Source organism: Miscanthus floridulus, chromosome 5, assembly GCF_019320115.1.
Source record: "Miscanthus floridulus cultivar M001 chromosome 5, ASM1932011v1, whole genome shotgun sequence".
NCBI lineage: Eukaryota > Viridiplantae > Streptophyta > Magnoliopsida > Poales > Poaceae > Miscanthus > Miscanthus floridulus.
Window position 1 is genome coordinate 118128672 of NC_089584.1, and position 23048 is coordinate 118151719.

The following is a 23048-nucleotide window of genomic DNA, read 5'->3' on the forward strand; positions in this document are numbered from 1 at the left end:
TCAATCGAGCGGCTCGGATCGCTACCAAGAGATGAAAACAAAAAATAGCGATACTTATGCAGGTTACGCCGACCTCATCGCAAACATCAGGCCCAAACCTCGCACGGACACATCTGGTTGGAGCTTCCCATCACCCATATCACCAAGGTAACATTACCAAAACTCACTTTCATTTCAATTTAGTGATACATTGAAACCATACATCCAAGCATTGCATATGCAAATCTCTGCATCTCAACGCTTCGTGTCGCGTCACGAAGTGGCAGCCGCCTCATTCAATATGAGCGGCGACCGACCGAGGTTCGAAGGCTGGCCCGCGAAGGGCTCGAGGCTGCCTTGCGTCAAACAGAGCCAGGGGAGAAAAACAAAAATGAGCCCCAGCAGCCTTGCCTGACCCCGCTCAGAAGCGGACAGGGACGTCTCGACCTTTCTCGTTCGATTCTAACCCTGAGCTAGACCCATAGAATCTCCGTCGAGGAGAGGCCAACGGGCCACCTGAGCCCAGCGAATGGCTTGGGCATCTACCGGGAGGCGGGTTAAGAAGTAGTGGAATGCCACATGAGGGCTCTACCGACCCCGTCAGCGAATGATGGATCCAAATTCAACACGAACATACCCGTTAGCGAGCTCATTGAGCGCGACACTCGAGCCATTGAGGCAAGTGTCGTCAACTCAGCCCCTCTAGTCATAGAAACCAAGGACGGGGTAACACGTGAAAACACGGCTGACTCCTAGAAGACCCTAAAGGGCTTGGGGGCTCGAGCCACTTGATCCAAGATCGAGAGACCGAGGTTCGAAGGCTGACCAGCGAAAGGTCTGGGGCCGCCTCGCGTCGAACAAGAGCCGGGGGAGAAAACATAGATGAGCCTCAACGGCCTTTGTCCAACCCACATTAAGGTAAATAGGGTCATCTTAACCTTCTTGTTCAATCCAGCCTCTAGCTGAGCCCATAGAAACCCCATTGAGGGGGAATCTATTGGAAGGCGGGCCAAGGAGCAACGGAACGCCACTCGACGGCTTTGCTGACCCTGTCGCGAAGCAAACGGGATCAGATTCTGTCCGAATATCCTTGTTAGCGAGCTCATAAAGTATGTCACTCGAGCCATCGAGGCAAGTGACGTCGCCTTAGCCCCTTCGGTTGTGAAAAACCACTGATGGGGCAACACCATGAATGAGCCAGCCCTTGACCGAATCCCCACCACGCGTGGGGGCTCGGGGAAGGCCAGACCAGCGATAAGACCAAATGCACGGTCATGCAGCGATCACCAAAGTCCTAGGTAAGGGATACGTACGAATACAAACGCAAGTTCACTACACTCGCTCTGGTCTCCAGTAACATCCGACCCCAGCGACCACAGGGGGTCGGATCTCACTCGGGGGCTGATAAAGGTACGAGTACCCCTTATTCTTTTTTTTCAAAACATTCATTACATCAGACCTTCTCCTCGCGTCGAGACTGGCCGCAAGGTTCAGGGGAACAGATAGGTAAGGCTGCAAAAAGCCCACGCCCAGACGGCTACAGTAATTTTTGCTCATAGCACAATCAAAATCTCCCCTAAACACCTCGGGCCCTACAGTCGTAAACAAACGGAAGGGTCGGATCGCGTAAATCTTTTTTCATTGCAAAAAAGGAAGAAGGTAAGATCAAACAAACAAAACAAAAGTGCAAAACAAAGTCATGAATCTGCTTTTAGACACAAAAGTACTAACACTTGTTCACATATTACAGATAAGTGTCTATCAAACTTATTCAACTAACTACTTCGTCGAAGGGAGAACCTCTTCTTTCAGCTTGTTCACCAGGTTCTGTGCAAGGGGAGCCACTGCCTTCTCAATCTCATCTAGCTCAGGGTCTTCACAGATAGGTGCGAAGCCATGGCTCATTACCTCCAAGTTGATCTCCCGATCATAATGAGAACGGGCAATAGCGAAGGCTTGGGTGATCCCGGCATGAAAGGCGGCCTCCTCAAGTTGGCCCACGCACGCCGAGATACCCGCGGCATGACCCGTGAGCGAGCTGGTTCCCTCTGGCTGTGCCACCCTTAGGGGGTCAATGACCACCCCAACAGCGGCCTACAGAAGGTCGTGCTCGTCACTCTCGGTCTGAAGGATCCCTCGCACTTCGGCGAGCTCCTTGTCTAGCCTGGCCGAGACGCTCTTGGCGTCCAACCTTCAGTTCACCGTGGCTCCAAGATCCGCCCGAAGGGAGTTGACCACCTAACGCACCTTGTCACGCTCTCGAATGGCCCGGTCGCGCTCCTCGTGGGCCGCGCCATGCTCTGAGCGAAGTCTCTCTTCGGTTTGGCGTAGCTCGTCCCGCTCCCCGCGCAACCGGGTGATCACCTCGGCGTCGTGGTCCGCCCTCTACTGCAACGCCACGGACCTCTCCTCAACCATCAGCTTGAGGTCCCGCTCCGTCTCTAGCTCTGCCAGGAGCTTGACAGCCTGCTCACTGGCCATGGCACCCTTCTATAGTAGCTCATCTCGCTCCTTTCGAAGCCTGGCGTCCGCCTCCACGTCCAGCTTCACCCTTGCCGATAAGTCCTCAAACATCCCATGGATCTCCTCCACGTCTCGACGCGCCTCGGCCTCCCGCTGCTGGGCGGTAGCCAGCTGCACGCCCACATCTCCTCGCAGTCGGGCCTCCTTGGTAAGGCGGTCCCATTCCACCTTTTGCTCATGGAGGAACCGGGACTTGTTCTGGCTATCAGCAACAATACACTAAAAAGAAGACCGGTATCAAAAATACAAAAACACAAAAATACATGGAGAAAGAAAACAAGGGACAAGATTAAGCGGATACCCCTCTAGTAGGAACGAGGATCTCGCGCATGGCACCACTGCCCTGGCTCAAGGCATCCATCATAGCCAAGAACCCGATGTCGAGATTCTCCTGCTCCAGGCTCTTGGCAACATCGTCGAGCAAAAAAAAGAACTGACGTTGGGTCCTGAGCGGCCACCCACTGGAGCGGCGGCTCACCCCATGCGGGGGAGCGGCTGCCTCCCGACAACAGGGCTAGGGGCGACTCCCTTCTGGTCCTCCCCACCACCATCACAATGCCCAAAGACCCTATGGCCATGTCCTCCTCCATCGGGCCCACCTCGGGCGCCGTAGCCTGGGCCGCCGGTGGTGCGGATTGCGCCGCTCCCTTGGGCGCCGCCAAGGCGACGTCTGGCCCCACCAAGCTTACCGTAGTCGCGGGCACCACTGCCTGGGTCTCCGGTGGCCCAGACTACGCTGCTCCCATGGACGCCATTGCGATGACATCCTGATGCGCCTGGCTCATCGGGGTTGGGGACCATCCGGCTACGTCCCTCTCTGTCCAACCCGCATCGAACACCGTCATTTGAGCCACCGGAGGCATCCTGATGCTTCTGTATATCCTTGACTCATATTGGCTATTTCATGTAGCAGTATGCACCGAAGGGCGTGATGAACAATGTCTTGATCTGGTCTTCTTCCTTGAGGGATATCTGGTGATAGCCGGAGTAACAGTCAAGGAAGGAGAGCAGTTCGCAGCCGATAGTGGAGTCTACAACCTCATCTATCTAAGGCAAACCGAAGGGGTCTTTAGGGTAGTGTTTGTTAAGATCAATTGTCAGGGACCTAATACCAGGGTACCCAATGAGGTGGAACTAATAACCATCGAACGTTGACGCTTTCGGTCAGATAAGAACGCTACCACGCTTCTTGCCCGAATGATGGAAGATTGGCTCTGCCTCGCCCGACCCCCAAGGGCTGGCTCCGCCTCGCCCGACTCCCGAGGGCTGGCTCTGCCTCACCCAACCCCTGAGGGTAGGCTCCACCTCACCTGGCACCCAAGGGCAGGCTCTGCCTTGCCCGGCCCCTAAGGGCTAGCTTTGCCTCGCCCGACGTCCGAGGGCGGTCTCCGCCTCGCCTGACGTCTGAGGATAGGCTCTATCCCACCCGATGGCTGAGGGCTGGCTCCGCCTCGCCCGATGACTGCACCCTGCACCTTCATGCTGACAAGCACAGGGTACGACAGGACATTCGAGTCAACCGCCATACCAAAGACCATGCCCTGCACGCCTGTAGGAAGGTACCGTTAGGATACGATGGGACAGGCACTTTAAGCCCTTTCCGACCTAATAGTGCTCAAATAGTGTTGTAGGCGCCGACTTTTGTCCCATAGTGTTGTAGGCGCCGCCATCAGCCCTTGGACACGGATACTAACACAGGCATACGACAACCACTATGGTCCAGGAAAAGACTCGTGCCATCTACAATGATAGACATAGTGTCATAGCACCGTCCGCTCCCCACAGGGCCACAGGTCAACACCCTTGTTTGACATGCCGCCTGGAGGGGTGGGACGGGACGTGGCCACTTGCTGATCTGGTAAGGGCATGGCATCGCCAGGACACGGGCACCCAGCGAACGTGCCAATCCCTGACACCATCTGGCCATGTCAGCAAGGCTGGCTTAGCAGAAAAGGAGGCCTCAACACCTTCGGAGGGGCTTCTTGGCCCCTAGTTTTTCTCCTTTCTCCCATCTATAACCCCTGCTCCCCCCTTGGTCTATAAAAGGGAGGGTAGGGCCCCCCACTAAGGGGATCGACTCTTGACACACACAACACTTCACACATAGCTGAGCAGCGACTTAAGCTCTCGGCAACCTTTTCGACCATTCCATCAAAGACTTGGGACCTGTCCCTCTCTCGACCATTTGTACCCCCTACTACAAACCTTTTTTCAGTGCTAATAACATGAGCAGCAACAGGCTAGACATAGGGACATTCAGCCCAAACTAGTAAAACCTTGTGTCCTTTAGCGCACCATCTGGGCCTAACGCGCATCAATTATAAATTTACTAGCCAGTGTTTGTTCGAAACATCAACATTAGTGTAATCAACATACATTCTCCATTCTTTATTCTTTTTTCAAACAAGAACAGGGTTTGCCAACCACTCAGGATGATACACTTCTTTTATAAATCTGGTAGTTAGGAGCCATTTTATTTCTACCCTAATAGCCTCCTTCTTGTCTGGCATGAATCGGCGGAGTTTCTGCTTGATCGGTTTGGTGGTCGGCGAGACATTTAAGGAGTGCTCGATCTTCTCCTATGGTACCCCCGGCATGTCTGTAGGTTTCCAAGCAAACATGTCAGTGTTGGCACGTAGGAAGAAGACGAGCGTGCTTTCCTATTTGGGGTCAAGGTGAGCCCCAATCTTCATGGTCTTAGAGGGGTCATCGAGGCTGAGGCCAACCTCCTTTATTTCCTTGGACTTGGCGGAGGCACGGGGAGGCTCCAGCTCTGGGATCTCCATGTCATCGGCGGGCAACATCTTGGCTTCGGTGACCACACTAGCCATCTGGATGGAGAGGTCGGTAGCTTCGATGAGAGCGAGACTCTCTATCTCGTAGGCGTAGGCGATGGAGAGGTTGGCCCATAGGGCCAGAACTCTTGCAGGCAAAGGCATCTTCAGCACCAGATATGCGTAGTGTGGTACAACCATTAACTTGGCTAGAGCTGGCCGACCAAGTATGGCGTGATAGGTGGTGTTGAAGTCGATGACGTAGAAGTTGATGTGTTCAACGCGGTAGTTGCTTGACATGCTGAACTGTACTGGTAGGGTGATCTCTCCAAGCGGTTTGGAGGCCCTGCCAGGTACCACACCCCAAAAGGAGGAGTTGGAGGGTGTGAGATCTGATAACTTGAGGCCCAGCTCCTTTAGGGCTCTGACAAAGAGGAGATTTAGAGTGCTCCCACCATCAATGAGCACCTTTCTAAAAAGCACCTTCTGGACGGTTGCATCAAGGACGAGGGGAAAACACCCTATGTAGGGGATGTCCGCCCACTGGTCAGCCCTACTGAAGGTGATGGATACCTCGGACCATGGACGATAACTGGGGTTGGTGGTGGCGTCTTCCATAGTGACGGAGAGCACCCGCCGTGCGGCGAGCTTCCATTCTCTTCTACTTTTGGTGGAGGTGAGGCCCCCGAAGATGGTGGCAACCACCTTGTCATGGTCCTAGAAGGCATTGTTGTTGCCCCCAGGCGGTCGGTGACCTCTGGCTCCATTGTTGGCGTCATCTTCTAGCTTTTTATCCTGAAACTCCTTAGCCAAGCCAAGGCAGTTCTTCATCTTGTGTTTGATGTTCTTGCATAGAGGACATAGGCCATCGAGGATCTTTTGGTACTGCTCATCGTAGTTGCACTTGGCGTGAGGTTGACTGACGGCGGCGATGATGTGGTCTGGCCAGCGACGGTGATTTTGGCCAGACTTGGGTCCTTCTGCTCGATCACGGCTGTTGTCATGATGGTAACTGTGGTCGTCCAAGCGGCGGTCGTTGTGGTGTCGATCGTCGGGGCGGTCATCGTAGCGGCGAGGTGGGCGATGAGTGCCCGCATCCTCGTTGAAGCGCAACTCGGCTTCCTCGGTGTTGGCGTATTGGTTGGCAGTAGTGATCATCTCGCCAATGCCTGTGGGCGGCTTGCGGTTGAACTTGGAGCAAAGCTCTCGATGGTGGAGTCCTTGGGTGAAGGCGGTGATGACCTTAGCTTCTGTGATGTTGGGGATAGAATTCCTCACCTCAGAAAAGCGTTGGATGTAGCTACAGAGGAGCTTGGACGGCTTTTGGTTGATGCGATTGAGATCATGCTTGGTGCCCAGCCGAGTACACGTAGCCATATAATTGTCGGTGAAGACTTTTTTAGCTCTTCCCAGGATCTGATAGAGTCTGGGACAAGGCTAGTAAACCAGCTCATGGCAGGTGGCGTGAGCATGACAGGGAGATAGTTCGCCATGACACTGGTGTCTCCTCCGGCGGCGTGGACAGCGGTGGCATAAGACTATAGCTACTATGTTGGATTCATCCTTCCCTCATAGGGCTCGACCCCAATGATTTTGAAACCACGGGGCCACTGAAGTTTTCGAAGCGCCCTCGTAAATGCTGGAGCCCTTTGGGGTTGTGGTCGGTGTCGGCCGTAGCGTTGCCGGTGTCGATCGGCTCGAGAGCTGAGTCTGGGTTTCCATACTCCTGCTCATACTCCTGGCGGTGGCGTACTTCATCTTCATGGCGACCGAAGCGATGTTGCTCGATACGTCGTTGTGCATCCTGGAGGTTGCTGAGGTGCACTCGAGCGTCCTATTCGACCTCCTGGTCGTGTTGGCGATGGTGTTCGGCGCAGTGGCCCTCGGCTCCCCCTAGAGAGGCAGTGACTAGTCGGCAAAACGGCTTTGACTGGGGCAGCGATTGGATCTTGGCGTAGCTAATCGACGAATCATGCTCGTACAGCACGAAGGCCTCTGATCCTCGCGGATCTCATTAACCTGATAGTGTGCCGCTTTAAGCATGGCGGTGACCCTGGCGAGCTCGGGCGTCTGTGAGAGGCGGGCGAGCTCATTGGTGGCCACTGCTAGATTGGCGCTTGGAGTCTTGAAGATGTTGTGGCCGTCAATGTGGAGAAATTCTTTGTTGAGGTCACAGTGGAGCGGGAGTGGCCTTCCTTGTGAGTCGAGCCGATTATTTCGAGCAGCCTCGGCCCTCGCAATGGCTGCCTCATTTTCTCGGCGCTGCGCACAGTTGATGTTCTGGTTCTCACGAGCGACACGTTCCTCCTCGGTTTTGTCATTCTGAGGAGGGTTGTCGATGCTGACGTTGAAGATCACGCCACCCCAGAAGGGTGGGAGAAGGAGTTGCTCGGTGAAGGTTTCAGCGAGGGTCTCCGTAGAGCCCTAAGACTTGGAGCTTGGGTTTTCCTCTGGGATGGTCTGGAGGGACGCCCTGGGGCACCAGCCTATGTGTAGCATGTTTATGGCTAGCGGAGGCTGGACGGCGAGCTGGCCGACAAGTGGATGGGCGTCTTCCACCTGGTTGGTGAATTTTCCCCTTAGGGCGTCTTGGTAAGTAGCAGCGACGTTGGTCAGCCTGAATGGCATAGCCACAGCTCCTGGAGTTTTTCGAGCAGCCTCCAATAGATTTGGATCAGAGGGTGATCAGCGCTGAACCAAAGTATCCAGGGTTGATTCGGTAATGGAGAGACAATTGACATGCTTTAGACTGACCCGATTGATGGACTCGACCAGATCATCGTTGTTGATCTGCCTCCTCTGGTAGCGAGGAAGCGGGCGGCGAGTTGCTGATGAAGGCGACCTCGGAGGTGGTTCTGAGATCAGATCTACAATCGCAGGTGCAGGGATGATCGGCACATAATCGATCAGCACCGGCTCGAGGAGCTCTCCGACTCCGTCAGCGTTGATGATCCAGGAGATCGATCCGACCATGAAGATCTGGCCGGGCTATGGGAGGGACGAAGAGCCTACGGAAAAAACCATCTTGTTCGATAGGAAAACAACACGCAATCCCCTACCTGGCGCGCCAACTGTCGATAGAATATCATCAGCAGTCCTTCGAGAGGTATCCCACGAAGGTAGATTGATCGGCAGGAGAGCGTGGGATCAAGAATAAGAAGGCAATAGAGACATAAGAGTTAGACAGGTTCAGGCCGTTAGTATAACGTAATACTCTACTCCTGTGGTCTGTTGTTTTGTATTAGCTATCGTATGATATTGCCTGTGTTTGGAGGGGGTCCCTGCTCGCCTTATATAGTCCAGGGAGCAGGGTTACAGGTCGGTTAGATCTGAGAGATAATCGGAAAGTAATAACTGATTACATAAATCTTGGGATCATACATATCCTAACAGATCTTGTAGTATCTTCAGGATATCTTCCAGATGTCTTGCGGAAGGCGCCAACCAGAGTCATGCCCCGCAAGGCTTCGTCTTGTGGGCTGGGCTGCCCCTGAGGGTGCAGCCCATGTGGTCTGTCGTGGGTATCCGGGGGTCATACCCCCCACAGAGTTGTTTCGATGTAGCCAGTCACTATCTTCATAGACATCAGTGCTTTCCATGGTCGAATCAACTCCAACTGGTACCACATGGCATGCACTATATATTAAATAAACTAAAAATGGCAACACTGAATTTAGAAAAGCAAAATCATATTTACCTGCTTTTTTCTGATGATATCGTTCACGACGCTTTCTATTTTTTCATTTCTTTCTTCCTGAGTCATTGCTGCCAATCGTGCCTTTTCCCTTTCCCTTTTTAGCTTGGTGGCATCCATGTTTTTCTTTGTCTGATGATACTTTTCCCTAAGTTTTTATTTTTTGCATCCCTTTCTTCTTGAGTCATTGATGCATGGCATGCTTTTTCTCTTTCTCTTTTACGCTGCGCACGTTCATCTATTTGCGCTTATGAATTTGATGTTGTATGGTTACCTGTTTGAAAATAAGTTGATAAATATTTGCTTAATTACCATAAATAATACAAGTGAATGCGTCTATGGATATGAGTATAAACAATTACCTCCATTGATGATGTTTGTCAAGTCTTTAAATGGTGCACGACCTTCATTATTTTGCATATGTTCTATTGTGATTTCACTGAACACAAAATTAACCAATAAATTCGTATTATCAAACTTGTCCATGAGAGAGTTGATAAAAAGTTCCATTGACGCTCGAAAGAGTGAAATACTCCCTCCGTCTAAAAATATACTTTGACTAAGTTTGTATTAGAAAATACTGATATTCATGATACAAAATAAGTACCATTAGAGACACACATGCTAAAACTATTTACTACCTGAATAGGCGCCGCCTCCTATCGTGCCCATTCAGGATCCTATTGACTACCTGAATGGTCAATTGTTTTTATGTCCTAATATCAATTGCTAATTATGTAACACCTTAATTGGTATATGCCCCTGCGCGCAATGAATCAATTCTTTAAAAAAATGTTCAGTACAAAAAAGCAGGTAGGTCGTCTGAACATATGGTAAGGGAATGTCTTTTTCGATGAATACCCATGATGGCATATACCAAGTAATAAAAGCAGGAGTAAACTCACGTTTTGTCATTCAGATTCCTGATGGAGAAGGGTTAGAGGGTGGGTTTACACAATAATAAACTTCAAGTAGGACGTTCCACAGGAGATTTACATATTTTTTGTTTTTTAATATTAGGTGACCATAAATTTTCCAGCAAAACTGACAATTAAAAAGGCTGGTTTGACAAAACAACAAAGCATGCCCACAGGCTTAGCGTTCTTGTAACCCGTAGCTAGGCATGGAAAATTGATTGTCAGGAAACTATAAATATCTTCATGACAGTCAACTTGAACAAATGCTAACCTTAGCAGATTTAACCAAGGAGCCAGTAATGAAATAAATTTTGACAATAATGAAATGGTATTATAATGTCTAGATTATTTATCAGACTCTTTCAGCAATTGTCCAATCTACATACAACTCAAAGAGCATCCCATGAGTGATGTACAAAAACACTCCATATTATGGAGAAACAATTAGCATTTTTACAGTGTAAAAATGGCAGAGAAAGAGCAGCATGAATATATTATATAAAAGCATAGTAGGTTTGATTTTGAATCCCACACCGACTTTCAGTTTCCTCATTCCCCCTTGAGTATATATTCCATGCTAAAATTCAGAGAGTAATTGTGCAATCAGATGGAACATGCAGCATGAGACTGATTAATCTCCGAAGACCCTTTATGGTACCACTTGCTAAAAATCACATGTGCTAAAAATTCTCGACGCATGTCCTTCTCCTTCTCGACGTAGGTCCATCTACGAGGACACAACCACCAAGGTTTGCTAGCATTGAGACACATTTTGTCGAACATGTTGCCCGCGTTATATTTTCCACTTAGGTGTCCGCTTTTTCGCACAGAAGGGAGAGCAGGGAAGGGGTGGGCATACCCTGGTTGACCACCTGTGCCGTCGGGATGCCGCGCACGGACGCGTGCGCCGCCTCCAGCACTGGGACGCCGTGCCACCTCATGGTGGTCGGCTTTGGTGGCGCTGACGAGCTGGAAGACGAGCCCAGTGTCCTGGCCGAGGATATAGTGGATGTTGTCGAGGAACGGCATCTAGAAGTGGCACAAGCTGAGCGCGTCCTTCTTCACCAGCACCACGGTGCCCCTGATCCGGCCCTCCAGCACCGTGGACGCCGCGCCGCCTCACAGTGGCCGAAGGCGTGCAGCACGGCCAAGCGGGGAGTCACGAAGGGGAGGGGAGCGATGCTGCGATCGCAAGGGGAGCGACGAGCAGGGAGGAGACCGAGGCAGATGGAACACGTGAGCGTGAAACCAAATGAAAGGAGGAAAAAGCTATCCCTTTTTGCAAATGCAAAGAGGGGAAGTAATTAAATATAGACAGATTTGGCAAGATTCTCAGAAATGCAAAGATGTTCCTTTTGTCTTAATTCTCTTTCCTTCTGTGTTAATTCTCTTTTCTTTTGCTCGTTGCCATGTATGCTGGTGCATGCAAACATACAATGTGTATATGGATAGCACAATAATTTTCTACTTTTTATTTTACCGTGATTTCTCTATCACATGACAGGCAATATTCAATCAAGGAGATATCGTGGGATCGTAGACGTGGACAGACAGACGAATTAAAACAAATGCCGCATAAAAAAATATACACACTTTGTTCTTTTTAGTTGTAGGAGAAGCAGTAATAACTTTAAATCGCTACAGTTGACATTTTCACAAGTCGATCGGCCTTTTGTCCTACGCTCAATAATTTCATCCCATCTAGTCTAGCCGACAAACAGTACGACATGCAGGCCATAATTTTGACGGGCTAATGTGCATGACAAAACTGTTGACTGCTGGATACTACATCCATCCATCTCGTTAGGCTTACGCACCAACCGATGCAGTGCAACAGATCGTTCGGTCCATTAAACTCGGCAGCCCCCGTCTTCAGGTTCAGCTGAAAAGTGCTTTTCAGCATGAACATATCCAGCTGGTTTTTGAGCAGCAGCAGCAGTATCGCCACCACTGCTTACTACTGGTAGTATTTTGGATGTTTTTTCATACTAATTTGGTAGCGCAGGGTTTGGATTTGGCCGCCACAGCCAACGCAAAAGGTGCTCTCATCCCCAGGCTTAACTTTGCTGTCCGGTTGTAGATGTGCATGGACCACGCGAGGTAGGTTCCGTTCCTATGCTATCTCCCCTATTCTCCCTCCGCGCCGGCCCGTCTCGGCAAGACGGCAAGATTGCCGTGCAGCTCACGTACGAAACCCGCCCGGAAATAATTAGTCTGTCGGTTTATACTAAAATTTAGCTTATGTTGATTTATTGTGAGAGAAAAGTATTGTTCGTTGACTGAAAAATAGTTGAAGCAAACAGGGCGAACTTCGCGGGATCAAATCAAATCATCGGCTCGCTGGATCAATTTGGTGGGCTCGGGCTCTTTTTTTTTAGCAATAGAGCTTCATTAATCGTACGATAAAATAACAATACTGTGAAATTAAATACCGGCGTTAAAGTGACATTATCCAAAGAGTAAAATTTATGAAATTAACACAGTCACGGAGAGCACGGCGTCGCAGGCTCATAAACTCCATTGTATAGACCTTTCCGTAATGCGGCTAAGATAATGCTTTATATTAGCAGGAAGAAATCTCCGATATTCATTTCTTTCGTGCGCAAAAAAATCCACGAATAAGTTCTGTTGTATCTCCGTACCATCCTATACACAGGTTCGAATACTCACAAAACTTTAAAACAAAGTATGTTATAATCTCCATAAAAATATGTGTGGCTTTAGGATTATTCCACGCAGATATATACTGTAGAATAAGGTATCCACTTGAGTATCTGTGGCAAGATTCACCATTAGCAATATATAGAAATAGTTAAATCATAAGTATTATTATTGCAAGTGACGGTACAACCATGGAAGCCCAAATTTTTTTAAGACAGGAAAATATAATTGTGACCCTTGTCATCCATTCTTACATAATAAGATCAAGCAACAAGGTTCCTCGTGAAGAAGTACATGAAATCACAATACTTGTGATAGATAACGATTCCGACTAAGCTATGCCATTTGACTAAACCATATTCTTCCCTTCCAACCTTTTGCCCTTCTTACCGGGATAACTTGAGCCTTGGAGGTTTGCCTTTGGAGAGAGCTTGTCCTCGCCACCTAAATTGGTAGATTGAGCCAACTCCAGAGTTTGATCTGAGCAGTTTTGAAGTAATGGGAATCTTCAGCTCCATGTACTTGAGAAGATATTGCTCACTATTCTTCTAGTTTAAGAATTAGTATCAGTAAGTATGTTGTGGATATTAAACAGAACTCTGCAGTTTTATGAAATACAAAAAAATCCATAGCAATGTTTTGCACTGGAAAATACATAACTAAAGTTCTCAATGACACAAGAGGACATACCGATTGACACACAGCGAGAGCAGCTTGAATACCTGAAAGAAAAGAAAATACAGACCCATCAAACAAATGAGTTGAGCAAAAAACAAGATGGCAGGAAAGGGCATGCTTACAAGTAGCATAAGATATATGTGAGAGACTGCAGAGCATCTGCAATGAACTTGTCATCTCGCAGCACGTCATAATGTGTAGGATGGCTTGTTCCATGCAATTTCTCAACCAGCTAGTCTTCAAATAAAGGGGGCAGACTCAGTGCTGAAGGCTCCCACATGAGTAGGGTCTGGGGAAGGGAAAAACCGAGGCAAGCCTTCCCCCGCAAAATCTGCGGAGAGGCTGATTCGAACCCACGACCTAATGACTCAGTGAGACAACTCTCACCACTGCACCAGGCCTGCCCTTCAAGCAGCTAGTCTTCAGATGTAATTACAAAATATGTCAGGAAGAAATCAAATTCTGTTGTGTGGCAGATATTCCTATCAACTACAGTCTACAGTGCCTGCAAATTCCAGAAATATTTGAGCAAAATCATTGTCAAAAAGCGCACTAAAAACAGCAGCATATACGTCTGCATTCCTAATCCGGTAGAATATTTCCACTCTTGTTCGTCCATTGGCAATCATTTGGGTTGTTTGGGAAGAGCCTTATGTGCTTCTTCTTCTGGAATACTATAAATCTTATCTTGTCATTGGCGGTAGAATGCTGCTTCCTTAGCACTTGATTATTTGGATCAAGACTGATGGCAAATTCAGCATCTATATACATAATTTGTGTACAATACATGTCAATATTCAGAAAGTGAAAAAAATTGATTATAGAAAAGACAAAGACAGAAGGATTAAAGCATGGAATACCATTCATTGCCTCCTTAACCTTCCCAAGTTCTTTTCATGCAGTAATTCAGCGTGACTATGCTTTAATATAGCGATCATCTAGATTCAGAACTTCAGTGCAATCGTCCTCTCCCTCCTTGAATCTGATGAATTCCATATCTATAATATAACACTTCACCAGAAACCAGATCTTGGAAACACATCATCAGATAGGTAAAATATATCATAAATAGCACTAATAGTAAGAACCAAGACTAGAAAATATGCCTCAGCAGCAGTCTCAGATAGCTGGTGACAACCAAAATATGCCTCTTCAGTTTGTGGCTAGTTGCCTACACCATAACAATGTGACTGATACATCGAACTTCTAAGGTCAACAATGATGTTAGATCCTGAATCAAATGTTTTTCAGGTTTTTACCAGCCATTGTGGACACCCTCCTCTTTTGGTAATTCTATTCCTTTAATCGAAAGAAGTCCTAAGTCATTCTCATGCCTAAAAACTTAAAATACTACACAACCCGTCCATCTAGCTGACTCTAAATCTCAAGTTATTTTACAGCAGATCAATATGCCATAGAAACTGTTTAACTCTTTTTTTTACTTACATAGTGTCCTACAAAGCTAATGCACTTAGTGTGAGTGGTTGACAACCTAAAATTTTAATATCAGCTAGTGTGTCATATACTGATTTTCCACATTATGCCATGCATATGGAGAGCATGGATAAGGAATTGAGGTCATCAAGGTTAACGAAGCAGTTGAACAAGCACTATGCTGCAATTGCTATTCTTAAAGGCTTTTATTCCCTTTCATTGCGTTTAACTGACGATTAATGCCACTGGCCTACTACGATAATACATGTGTCCATGGCATACATAATTTATCTTTCTGGCCAGAGAAAGACAGTCCTTACTTTGTGAAGCTTTGCTTTCTGAAACATGTGAAGCAAATATCATGGCCTAGTTATTCATCTCGACCGGAAATGTGATGAAGCAAACTTCCATAATGCAAAGCTATTCTTTCCTTTTTTTAAAAAAAATCTAAGCATTTCTAAACGGTGATAATACCACTATAGTTTAAGTTGTAGTAGGCACTTTAAATAGGTGGGCTGCAGGGATGCTCAGTGTTTTCTTCGGATATTAGGAGTCCTCATCTGACAACAGACAACAACCAAACAAATTGGCATTATTTATTAGTCTCGAATATCTATTCCTAAGTGCTCTTTGTTTTGAACATATGCACATGATGATTCAGAGAAGCATGAGACTCAAAAGCACATTCATTCCTGTTGTGGCCTATGGGAGGCATAGAGATACTACAGCACGGGCACTATCTGTGTTGTGGGAAGCAAGTATCACCTGGACTCTCTGCGTCGTAGATCAGGGACGGGCGAGGCTGCGGCATCGGTCGTGGACTCCCTGTGGCGGCGGCTCGGCCGGGTCGGGGATGGGCGACGCCGGCGTAGATCGGGGATGGGCGGGGCGATCGCACCGGTTGTGGATTCCAGCGGCTGCCCAGCCCTGTGGTGGCGGCGTGGCGTTCGTGGGCGCGGCGGTTGCAGCACGTGCGCGGCGCACGGCGGCGTCGGAGACGGGCAAGGGCAGAGCGAGGAGGTGGAGCGAGAGGGCGCGCGGTCGTGTGCTGGTGGTGGAAACAGCGCCGGTGCGTCGCGGCGGTGGCGGATTCGCAGGCTTCACCTGCGGCCAGAGAGAAAATTGCAGATTTAGGACTCCGGCTTCGCAAATACATGACTCCGTTCGTAAAAATAAGGGAAAATTGGTTCTATAACATTGAAACATAAGAAGGGAATCGGAAAATACCATCAAAAGAGCTCTATCACGTAAAATACCATTCAAAATGCAAACGTTAACTGAAAGTAGCATTCCATCACGTTCCGTCACCTTCGGAGCTAACGGCGTCTGTCTCAGCCTCGTCCCAGGCAGCTCGGAGCTCATTGCAACGACAACGTCGGATTCCAGCTCAAGTTGACCCACGTCGACGCGGGCACGTCCTACACCAAGCTTGAGCTCCTCAGCCGCGCCATTGCCCGGAGCAAGGCCCGTGTGGCCACGCTGCGTCCGCCGCCGTGTCGACGCCACCCGTGGTGGACCCGATCACGGCGGCGCGCGTCCTCGTGACGGCCAGCAGCGGCGAGTACATGGTGGACCTGGCCATCGGCACGCCGCCGCTGTACTACACGGCCATCATGGACACCGGGAGCGACCTCATCTGGACGCAGTGCGCGCCCTGCCTGCTCTGCGCCGACCAGCCCACGCCCTACTTCGACGCGAAGAAGTCCGCCACGTACCGAGCCCTCCCGTGCCGGTCGTCGCGGTGAGCCGCGCTCTCCAGCCCCTCCTGCTTCAAGAAGATGTGCGTGTACCAGTATTACTACGGCGACACCATGTCCACCGCCGGCGTCCTGGCCAACGAGACGTTCACGTTCGGCGCGGCCAGCTCGACCAAGGTTAGGGTAGCTAACGTCTCCTTCGGGTGTGGCAGTCTCAACGCGGGCAACCTCGCCAACAGCTCCGGTATGGTCGGCTTCGGCCGTGGGCCGCTGTCGCTGGTGAGCCAGCCGCCCAGGTTCTCCTACTGCCTCACGTCGTACCTCTCGCCGACGCCGAGCACGCTCTACTTCGGCGTGTTCGCGAACCTCAACAGCACCAACACCAGCTCCGGGTCGCCGGTGCAGTCCACGCCGTTCGTCATCAACCCGGCGCTGCCCAACATGTACTTCCTGTCGGTCAACGGCATCAGCCTGGGGACCAAGCGCCTACCCATCGACCCGCTGGTGTTCGCCATCAACGACAACGGCACGGGTGGGGGACGCAGATTCGGTGACTTTGCTCCTGCAAGTCAAGTCGGTGCCGGAGAAAGGAGGAGGGCCAGGACACCGTGGAGAAGACGAGGACGACCACTTTAGCAGGGACGTCGGGTTGTTGCCAGAGAAGAAGACGAGCAGCCTTCAGCAACCAAGACGCCGGGCTGCTGCTGATGGAGAGCGAGGCAGGCCGCGCGCCGTGCAGAGGAACGCGGACCGCCGCCGGGGGGCGTGCTGAGGTGCATGTCCCGGCAGATCTTGAGGCGGGTCTGCTCTCCATCAGGGACCCCTCCATCAGCCAGTCTATGTGACTGCGTCCACTGTCCGCAACGGCTTCCCCGTCCTGCGTCCTCCGGTCTTCCCTGCCGCCGCTCGCCGCGCCCACCACTGGCGCGCCCCACCGAGCGGGAGGCCAGCCATGGTCGAGCCGGAGAGCCGCGTGCCACGCGGGATGCCCCGCCATGGCCACGCGCGAGAGCCGCCATGGCCCAGGCAGCCGCGCGTCGCCCCCCGCCCCGCGCGCGGTCGGTGTAGCTTGGGGCTTGCAGACAATGGCGTGCAGCAGCTTGGCGACCTGCGACGTCGCACGGGCGGGACAGCGTCGAGCCGTCGAGGGACGTAGAGCCCAATGAGAGCGCCCAGGTAGGCGTCTAAGAAGGAGACGCCGCTTCCTGCGTTGACGAGTTGGGGCTGCGCGGTGCGCGAGGGAGAGTGCGCGTCGGCGAGCTTCACCGGCCTAGGCAGAAAATGCCAAGTCTGGGCTCTCTGCACTGTGTTTTCTCGTTGGAATCACTCAGCGCCATGAGATGTAAAATGGACGGAGGAGATGAACGTGACTTGCTCAAGCAAAGTCACTGAATCTGGATCCACGGGCGGGGTCATCATCGACTCAGGCACGTCCATCACGTGGCTGCAGCAGGACGCCTACGAGGCCATGCGGCGCGGGCTGGTGTCGGCCATCCCTCTGCCGGCGACGAACGACACGGACATAGGCCTGGACACGTGTTTCCATGGCTCCTGGTCGTTTTTGAATTTTGAGTGAAGCACTGAAGCTGAGTCCTCGGACGGACGCAACCAACGGCGTTAACAGCGAAAGTAACAGAGTGCTAGATTGCGGACGGAATGCTCACTTTCGATGGTATTTTACGGCACGACGAACTTTCGGTGGTATTTTCTGATTCTCGCATTCTTTCGGTGCTATGAAACCAATTTTCCCTAAAAATAACTGTCGAAACGTCGGCTTCTTATTTTCCTGACATTGATGTATTAAGACTCTTTTCTCATCTAAATACATATATTTATTCCTTCAAAGTGACCCTTTTACCATTCAGTCATTTAGACGGTGATTTGGAAGCCTGTTGTGCCTAGGCTGGCCGCCTGCCGCCTGCCGCCTGCCGCCGCCAAGGGCAGGCTGACTGGCCGCCGCCTTGGCTGGCTTGCCTGGATTAGCGTTCCTCACGAATATACAGCAGGTTCAAAATGCTTTGATATATGTTTCACAAGTTTCACTCCATCGGGATGCACTGGAAACAATGTCATTGGACACCATTGATGATCGAGTTCTGAACATGAAATGCAGTCGTAGGTTTCAGTTCCGACTCAGTCACCATATGCACAGGTTCATATATAATAAAAATTAACCAAAATGACCCATATGCAATAACAAATCCACGATTTTAGTATAAACTAGTTCATCTCAGCAAACCATAAATTTGTTCTAATCGAGTTCCATCGCATATCAATTAAAGCATGAGTTTACATCTCTTCACAAATAAAGTCTTTCATCTCATAAAACCATAATTTTGTTTCAAACGATCCGAGTCATATAAAATAAACCATGAGTTTACATCTCATCACAGCTAAAAAAAATTCATCCAATATGTAGCTTTCTCTTTGGAGTCAACTTTTTTTAGTGCAGCCGCAGCATGCATCCTCACAGGACTAGTGGTGTCGGTTTGTGAAGAGGTGCCCTCTCTTAACAAGAACGCAAGCTTGCTGCACATAAATACAGTACGACAATTAGATGCACGAAAAGAATCAGTATTATATGGTAAATGTGTTAGTATATTCCTTACCTTCTGGTGATCCTTTCTGGACTATCCCGTAGTATTTCTTCTCTAATTGGTCTATGTGGGGCGCTAAGTTCTGCTGGCGTAGCTTTTGTAACATTCTTACTAGGTTGCCTACACTTCCTATAAGTATAATAAATAAATTAATTATGACATTTTCATTCAAGTTCTTTGATAAAGAAAATCATTACTTACCTCTTTTTTCTGTCGCATTGAGTGGGCACTTGGCACTAGCTTGCCTGTGACCTTTTTCACCGTATCTTTTGCAAGTCATAGGTCCTCTAATCATCTTCTTTCCCTTTGCATTGGTTGGAGCAGTAGCATTGTCACATCCATTGTTGGTACCTTCACCCTTGTTGGTAAATTTACCATCTTTGGAACCTTTCTTCTTGTGGCAAGAGGTGCACCAACTAAAAATGATAGCTCAACTTGTGGCCATTGTGTTTTGTCTGTCATTGGTTCAATCTCTCTACCATAAGCAGTATTACTAGTGATGTAGTCACATTTAATTTCTGGATTGAAAGCACACATATACCGTAATAGCTTATGATTGGTCTACAACCATTTCATTGCTTCTTATGATTTAGTTACTATTTTTGCTATATTGTCATAGAATATGTCTTCTCTGTAAGCCCTTGCCGCAGGATATATCTGGTCGAACCCTTTAAACCTCTTCTGAAAATTTCTCACAAGATGATAAAAGCATTCTCTTTGCTCTGCATTTGGGAAAACATTCTTCATTGCGTTCTCTAAGCCCTTGCAAGCATCAGAATAAACAGCAAGGAGTGGAGGATTATCTATTGCTTTCTTTAATTGTTCCATGAACCAAGTTCAATTGTCTATTATTTCAGAAGCTATGAAGCCATAGGCGACTGGATACATCCAATTATGACCATCAACTGCTATAGCTGCGGCCAAGTGGCCATTCCACCTTCCATTAAGTGTTGTAACATCTATGCTCAAATGAGGCCTACAACCTTCTAAGAAACCATCAATGCATGGTTTAAGAGCACAGAAAAAATGGTGAAAATATACTTGATCATCCACCTCAAGTACCTCAATCTCCACAACACTCCCGGGGCTGCGTTTCATTACCTCGGCCTTCCACCTAAACAATAGCTCAAAACTCTCTTCTCATTTGCCATAAACCTCGGCAAGAGCTCTTTCTTTACCCCCGCCATACAGTGTCATATGCAACTGTGACCTTGTGACCTGTCTGCAACTTCTTTTACAATTCCTTAGCACCGATATTTGGATCATCTCTAAGGATACTCACAGCCTTGCTAGCTACCCACTTCTGAGATGGAGTTTTAGTTATCGTCCTCATGGTAGACGCACATGTATGGTGATCGACCAAAACTGTTACCTGCAAAACACAAAATCAATGAGATTCATATTAATTTACAGGAAAAGTAGAATTAATGAAAACAAATAAATTTATTGACCTCTACAGTGCTTTGGCCTTTATGTTTGGTGCCATTTATTCTCCAAGGGCAATCACCACCGGACCTGCAATAAGCCCTCTCGTCGTACATGACTTCTCAGTTTCTAAATCAAACTCCTTATTGATAGCAAATTATCGCACTGTCATCCTGAACTCATCCATTGTTGAGTATATTGTACCAATATCCATTGGGGGTTGTTTTTATCATATGAAATCACCATCTCACTTGGTATAGCATCACTTGTAGGAATGGCGGCATCCTCAGTATCAACACCCTGCTCATTATCAACACACTACTCATTACCAACATCCTGTTCATTCATTTGGCCTTCATCAACGTGTGTCTCCTCTTCTCTCAAGCCTAGAATTTCACACATCAGTTTTTTTCACTCACAAGTCCAATACGACCTTCGTTGTCATGTGTCTCCACTATCTGTAAGCTATCTCAATCAACACTTTGCACGTGATCTACTTCGGACCTAAACAAGTGAAATCAATTTTAATACCATGACCCTACTACTTTACAGGTAAAATAACATAAATAATTAACACCATTACCTTTGCACATCAACAATAGGAAGATTGTACTCTACTGTCGGCGGGGGAGCAGTGGGCAGGAATGTTCTCGCTAGGGCTAGGGCATTGGACATGCCGTCGATACGAGCAATCGCAGCGGTCTCCGGTGGGGCTTCATCAATCATGGTGTCGGGGTTGGGTGTGGCCAGGGCTGAGGCCATCGTGTTTAGGCGAGAGGCCGGCGTGGCCTACCCTATGGCCATCACAGACATGCCAGAGGCCGGCATGGCCAACCCTATGGCCATCATGGCCAGCCATGTGGCAGTCGCGGCCAGGCTAGACAATGCCAGCTCGGCCAGAACTGAGGGCGCCATGGCTAGGGACAAGGCCGGCAGGGCTGCGCTGCTTGGCCATCCATGGAGAGCAGGCGGCCATCCTCTTCGTCAAGCGGTGGCGTTCCATCCATGGGCATCGAGGGGACGGCGGTGTTGGGGTTGGGGGTTATGGAGGGAACGACGGCGTCGGGTTGGGGATGGAACGGCGGCGTTGGGGTTAGGGCGTCGAGAACATGAACGATAGGGCAGATGGAACGTCGAGTAGATGAAACGATCAATGATACGTAAGACCAGAAGAATAAAAGGGTCACTTTGGGGAATAAATACATGTATTTAGATGAGAAAAGAGTCTTAATACACCAAATGTCATGGAAATCAAGAAGCCAACGTTTCAAGGGTTTTTTACGAAGACGATGTTTGGAGTCCTATATTTGCGAAGCACATTGTTTGGAGTCCTAAATCTGCAATTTTCTTGTGGTCAGCAGTGCGGCGTCCAGAAACCTCTCTTCCATTTCGTTCCCTTTCCTTCCCTGACATGCGGTCGCAGGCTTGGGTAGACCCACCTGACACGCAATCGCAGGCTTGGCCTTGCGCTGCGGGATCCTAGGCTTGGTCGGACCCACCTGCCGACGCTGTGGGATCGCACGGGGGAGGCAGAGCAATGACCCGACGTCTTTTGTCGCACCATTCAATTGTCTTAGTTTTGTTTTTTTAGTTATGGGAGAAAAGCAGGATTACAATTAGCGGCAGCTAATCCCATCAACCACTCTCAGATATAGTCTAACCAGAAAAGGGCACGTTCGGTGGCTGACACCATGTGTGCACAAATATGGACCACTGAGTTAGCATCCATACACACCCACACAACTCTGAAATCAACAAAACCCCTGCCTAGCTCCGTAATATAAAAACAAATGCCCCAATTGAGGACCTCATCTCGTCGCGGTCATCAAGTAAGGACTTCAAACTGCTGCAATCTACTTCTAGGATGACTCTTTCATATAGCCATTCTCCCTAGCTAGCTCGAGGGCTCAGGCTCTTTTGGTCGAGGCAGAAGCGGTATGTGATGGAGTCCGTCTGGTTCCGACGGAGACGAGGGAGCACATTATTGTGGAGACTTATGGCTTGTTTGGCATAACTCAACTTTACTAGTTAAGCTGTTTTTTTGGAAAACAGCTTCATAAACAACTTTCTAGATGAAGCTGAGCTGTTTTGGAAAAATTATTTGGTAAAATAGCTTCACCAACAACTTCATGCATAGATGGGAGAGAGAAATGAGGGAGAGGGCTAGGATAAACTACTTTTTCAGCTTCATCCTAACTCATGTCTTTGTGAAAGGGGAAGAAAAACAACTTCATAGATAAAGCTATTTTAAAAATAAGTGTTTAGTAAATAAAACAGCTCATGAAACTGTTGTGAGCTATGCCAAACAAGCCCTTACTCATCGGTGGTGGTTTCACTTTGGCGGGGCAGAGACAAGAATCGATCAGAAGTTGGTTTCACTTTTAAGCAATGACTAGGTAGCGTGCCCGTGCGTTGCTATGGGATAACTAATAATTTATACTAAAAACACACGGATCGCACGATAAGATAACAATACTGTAAAAATTAAATACCAACGTTAAAGTGACATTTAATTCAAAAAACAAAGTTTATGAATTTAACACAGTCACGGAGTGCATGGTATCGCAGGCTCACAAACTCTACTTTATAGACATTTCCATGATGCGACTAAGATAATGTTTTATATTGGTAAGAAGAAATCTCCGATATCCATTTCTTTCATTGTAATC

General features: G+C 48.8%; 1 long non-coding RNA gene and 1 pseudogene across 2 annotated transcripts; one reads left to right on the forward strand and one right to left on the reverse strand.

The window, feature by feature from the left end:
• Positions 1 to 12773: 12773 nt before the first annotated feature.
• On the reverse strand, positions 12774 to 15816 carry LOC136453251 (uncharacterized). 2 transcript variants are annotated; one of them, XR_010758982.1, is made up of 4 exons: positions 14087 to 15816; positions 13349 to 13987; positions 13239 to 13270; positions 12774 to 13093 (listed from the first exon to the last, which is right to left on the reverse strand). It is a non-coding gene; the product is annotated as an uncharacterized lncRNA (long non-coding RNA). The 2 variants fall into 2 exon arrangements; XR_010758983.1 differs by having other exon boundaries at positions 12774 to 13096.
• On the forward strand, positions 15815 to 17933 carry LOC136455213 (aspartic proteinase nepenthesin-1-like; annotated as a pseudogene).
• The last annotated feature ends 5115 nt before the right edge of the window (positions 17934 to 23048 follow it).